Consider the following 6,221-nt stretch of genomic DNA (forward strand, 5'->3'; position numbering starts at 1 on the left):
CTTCCACCAATATCATTTCCAAGTAAGAAAGTTACACCTGACATTGGGAGTGTCTCAACCAACCCAACCATAACGGAACCATTAACAAAACCAGACTCTAAATTCACTCTGCACAGAGGGACAGAGAAGTAATTATTCCCTACACCTTGTAAGATTACAGTTTCATCAGAGGAATTAACATTAGAGCCTAGAACACTGGTCAGAATAAGGGATTGGCAAGCACCTGTATCACGATATATTTTAACTGATTTCCTGTCATTACTGTCCAGAGGACTGACAAAACCATCAGACAGGAAATTAGCACATGAACTCTTGAGAGTGTCACCCACGTTACTGCTCAAAAGAGGAGCTCCATCATGAGAATTTAAGTTACCCCTCAAAGCAGGTTCAGTTAACTCAGTTAAAGAATTCTGGGAACTCTCAAGAGTGGACACTAGACCAATTGACTGAATATTTAAAGACTCCTTTTTGTTCACATCACGCTGTCTCCTGAAACATCTCTCCGTAGTATGACCAAGCTTACTACAATAAGTACATTTACTTTTCTGAAATCTAGAGGTGATGCTGGTATTTACTTCCTGAGAAACATCATCCTTATTCTCTTTCCTGTTACCTGTACTCTGAGTAGAGGCAACGTACTTACTCTCAGCTTTCCCTTTTTCTTTAGCATATCTCTTGTGAGTGAGAACATATTCATCAGCTAAAACTGCAGCATCAGACAAATTATCTATTCTTTTCTCATCAAGATATGGGCTTCCATCTTTATAAATACACCTCTTGAAGTCCTCCAGCAAAATCATCTGCTTAAATTTGTCAAAATCAGAATCCACATTCTTAGAATTTAACCACTGCTCTAACAGATCTTCTTTGATTTTTGCATACTCAACATGGGATTGCTTATCTTGCTTGTAAGTTGTCCTAAATTTTACTCTATAGGCTTCAGGAACAAGCTCATAGGCCTTAAGAATCAAGCTCTTAACTACATCATAATTATCAGATTGATCCTGAGGCAAAGATGCATAAGTTACTTGAGCTTTACCGGTGAGAACAGTTTGAAGGAGTACTGGCCAATACTTTTTAGGCCAATTAAAACCTGAAGCTACCCTCTCAAACAACTGAAAATACTTTGTTAAATCAGATTCATTAAAAGGAGGGACAAGTTTAACATTTTTAGCCACATCAAAATCATCAGAGCTAGATGATCCAGTTCCACCTTGTTTCATGCGATACTCATGGTCCGCCTGAATCCTAGCAATTTCAACTTGTGCCTCAGCCTCCTTAGAACGGGCCTGAAATTCCGCCTCCTTAGCCTGAGACTCATCCTCTTTAGCACGTGCTTGAAATTCAGCCTCCTTAACACGAGACTCCGCCTCCTTAGCCTGAGCCTCCTGCAGGGCTAGCTGTAACTTAGCTAATTCAATCTGCGTTTGCTCATTTGGAGGAGTTACATTAAACAAGCTTTCATTAATCATGTCAACAATTTGATCTTTAGAATGATGAGAGCGAACAGCAATTCCCAATTGTTGAGCAACAAGCTTAAGTTCATTCTTTGTTCTGTTTTCTACATCACACACTGTTTGCACATTTGACAAAAAATCTTTGGCTTCATCAAGTGTAGTAATAGTAGACATCATGAATAAGTAACAGTCACAAAATATCAAGCAATATCCTTATGATAATATCCTGAATATCCTGATAAGAAGTCGCCAAATTTATGTTACGGAACAGAGAAAGATAACGTACACTTTAAGTGAGAATACTAAGAGTCACTACTGTCCCGTAAAGTTCCAGGTTCAAAACAAAAGAGTTAGGTAAAATTACAAGTTAAAGTTTAATGCTCAAACTAACAACAAAACATTCAGGACTCATAAGGATAATGTAATGGCAAATAAACAGGTTAAATATATGGTTAACTGCAATAGCCTCTATTAACACGAAATTAGCAAGAGTAAATTTACCAAAGTCAGCCCTGATAAAACGAAAATACACCAGGTAATGCTCAGTTAATGCAAGATAAATTATTACAGATCCAAACTAGTATAAAAAATGACTGACATAAAACCCAACATTAATCAAAAACCTCACTAGGCCTAAGAATCAACATTATGCTTCACAGTACAAGAAAAAATACAACAGTTATACTCAAATTACACACAGCTGCTAGATGTTTGGAGATTTCTTGAGCACTCACAATAATAATATCTGTACAGGGGAGGACAGAGATGTGAACATAATGAGGAGCAGATCTAAGTGGCAATGATGCAGAGACTGAGCTCATTATATAGGGGCCAGCAGAGTTTGATACAACTTGTAAGAAGGACGCGCAAATGAAGCCATGGGGACAAAGAGTTGACAATCCCGCTCTGAATAACAGAGAGAACGACTTACTCTACTATAATGGTAGAAGGGGGGGACTGAGGCAGAACACGCTCGTGATCAAACATGCAGCAACTGTGCGTTAAAATTACACAAAGGATGATGAAATCATAGGCTATGTAACAATATATATATATATATATATATATATATATATATATATATATATATATATATATATATATATATATATATATATATCCCTTTGTTCTTGCTATATATATATATATATATATATATATATATATATATATATATATATATATATATATATATATATATATATATATATATATATCCCTTGTTCTTGCTACATGGCCTGCCCACCTCCATTTCTGTTCTTTTTGTAACTTCTATAATGTCTTTGATTTTAGTCGGCTCTCTCACCCAAGTCGATCTTTGCCTGTCTGTTATAGATATTCCCAACATTGACCTTCCATTGGTTTTTGAGAATGGATTAGTTGATTTTCAATCGATTTTATCAGTTTCCCGGTCTCACAACCGTACCTCATAATTTCTTCCATTTATATTTCCAGTCTTTCAATAATTATCCTATCTTAGGTACGGTTTCCTCTTTCCTTCTTCCACTTTTACTCTTTGTATACTCCTTCAAGCTTCTCCTTTTGTGTATTTTTTCTAGACTATTTTCTAAATCTTTTCTTCGTATCAACATAACTTTATTAAGTTTCTTTTCAAATGTATCTTATACTTTTTCTTCTCCGTGATCATTCCTATATTTTTTCCTTCTCTCTTCTTAGTATTTTCATTACCATTTGTAAATCTTATACACCGTTTTGTTTTCTTCCTAACCACTTCACGTTTCCGTCATCCATACAACTTTTACCTTTTCACTGTTCTCGAGGGAAGACAGTTTATAAGTTCTGTTTTCCTTCCACACTTACGCTACCTTTTCTTTGTCTATACTATTTCCTTTTCCTCTCTTTATCTGCGTTTTTCTTGTTTCATGTCTGCTTTTCTTTTTTCCTTATTTTAGAGATTATTCTTTCCGTCTCGCCAATTCATAGTTCCATTCAGTGCTTTCTTTGGTGACTATTAGTGTTGTCGTTTTGTCTACACTGTTCCTGTCTCTGACTTCTTTCATTATTCTATTCCCGATTATCCTTCCCTTTTTCCCATAACATCATCATATTACATATGTCTCATGATAGTTTTTGATTACTCAGACTGGATCTAATACAGGATTGTTCCTTATGCGTCTTAGTAGCTTCTCTTATTTCCTTCCTTCACCGCCATAGATTATTATGACATCAGGTGGCTTTTCTTGTAGTATTTCCTAATTTATTTCTTTTGCAGTTTTTGTGCATGAAAATTACCTCTCTTCACTCTTTAAGACCTTTTAGAGTCCGTCCTAAAGATTATGTGCCAAAGGCTTTCTTACTTAGTTGTTTTCAGTTTTACTTTTCCTTCTCTCCACATTACCCAGGGATTTCTCTCTCTCTCTCTCTCTCTCTCTCTCTCTCAAAATCGAGTCCGTCATCATTAATCGGGCTAAGGAAAAAGTAGCTCGCACAACAACAACGACAAGAGTAACAACAAACCACCATCTCAACCACCAAGAACAACGACAAGCACATGCCTCCCCAGTATAGGTTAATTAACAGATTTAATGGTGGATTGGTATATCGGAAGTAATATCATTTAGGCTACAAGGGCGACGCCACTCTAATATCAAATCCTATTTACGAGGTTTTTCTCCCTCTGGCGATTTCGAAATAAAAATCAACAACGCACTTGGCACACGAAAGAATCAGGCATTATGAATCAGATATCTCCTTGCTGTGTCCATCCTTTGTTAATATGGAATACTCTACGGAATTACAGTGATTGGCTTTGATTTCTATTGTCTGCTGATTTCCAGATATTTAGGGATCATTTAGGGATCATTCAGGAGGATATGAAAATCACTTATAGGCAAGGAAAGAGACTGAAAAAGGAAAGGAGACCAGCGAATGAAAGTAACAAAAAAATATTTGTCGTTCGCAACATGACCAAATGTCATTTAGTGGACGTAATTATTGTGCTAAATGGTCACATACACCGCACATACCCATTATTTGCAGACTTATACAAGAACGTCTAATTACGCTTCATATAGAAGTTTTTTAAAAACCCACTGTTTGTTATTAGCGATGTTACTAATATTTGTCTGAACAGACGGTTTTAATACGACAATTTCTATAGATCCCGACACACACACACACACACACACACACACACACACACACACACACACACACACACACACACACACACACACACACACACACTCACACAGAACTCAGTTACTCATGTACTCACTTTAACCCCTTAACCATTCCTCCTCCACACTGCCATTTTCCCGATCTTTCACTCGTTCCACTCATCTTTCAATTTCTCCTGATACTCTATCTTTTTCTCTCTTTTATCCAACTCACTCACTTTCAAAACCTCCCTGCCACACCTAACTCTTCTAGCTCTCACCCATCTCTTACCTACTCTTAACCTTCCCTCCACCAGGTGGTGGTCAGACATACCTCCACCCTCCCCTCTCAGAACTCTCACATCCAACAATCTTCCTATTACATTCCTAGACACAACCACATAGTCCATCAAAACTCTATTAACAACCCTTCCACCCTCTTGTCTCACCCATGTATACTTATAAATATCTTTCTTCTCAAACAGCGTATTTCCAATCACCATCTCTCGCTCAACACACATCGCTATCATTCGCTCCCCATTTTCATTTCTTCCAGGCACACCATGCATACCAAATACACCTTCAACTGCTACATTTCCCACTCTAGCATTCAGATCACCCATCATTACCACATTCACATTCTCTCCAAAACTCTGCAGACACTCATCAACATCATTCCAGAAAGACTCCCTCTCTTCTTCATCCCTTTCACTACCAGGCCCATATACACTCACAAACACCCACAACTCACGTTCAAATTTCGCTTTCACCCACATCATTCTCGATGACACCTCCTTCCATTCAATCACACACTGCTGTACTTCCGGACTCACTAACAAGGCCACACCTTCTCTTGCCCTTCCTCTATCAACACCTGACAATCTTCCATTCACACTTCCAAACATAAACTCACCCTTCCCTTTCATCTTCGTTTCACTCAAAGCTAACACATCCAACTTTCTTCTCACAAACATTCTCCCAATCTCCTCCCTTTTAGCCTCAATCGTACTACATCCACGCACATTCATAGACCCAATCTTCAGGGTACGGGGATAACTCCATCCCCCATCCCTTTCTCTGGCCTGTCTCTTTTTAGGAACTAAAAACAGAGGAGGGGGTCCCTAGTTCCCTCACCCTGCCCCTTTTAGTCGCCCTTTACGACACGCAGGGAATACGGTGGCAGTATTCTTCCTAACACAACCTGGCCGCAGAGTAGTAGTACCACCCTATAGTGCGGCCAGATTGTGTAGTAGTAGTAGTAGTAGTAGTAATATTAATAGTAGTAGTAGTAGTAATATTAATAGTAGTAGTCGTAGTAGTAGTAGTAGTAGTAGTAGTAGTAGTAACTTAGTAGTAGTAGTGGTATTATTATTATTATTATTAATATTAATATTATTATTATTATTATTATTATTATTATTATTATTATTATTATTATCACATATGGAGGACATTACTTCTATTGTGGGGGGTAGATTTCGTGTTAATATTTTACACGAGTTGAATACACAGAACCCCCCCCCCCCTCTCTCTCTCTAGTCACACGCCACTGTTTTTATGGCTGCATGCGCCTGTGCCAATTGTATATGCGCTGCGCAACATCTTGTAACGGATTTTTTTCCCGGCGATGAAAGCACGATTTATC

Source organism: Coenobita brevimanus, chromosome 100, assembly GCF_032717465.1.
Source record: "Coenobita brevimanus isolate Jiangsu-jjx chromosome 100, ASM3271746v2, whole genome shotgun sequence".
In the NCBI taxonomy this organism is placed as follows: Eukaryota; Metazoa; Arthropoda; class Malacostraca; order Decapoda; family Coenobitidae; genus Coenobita; species Coenobita brevimanus.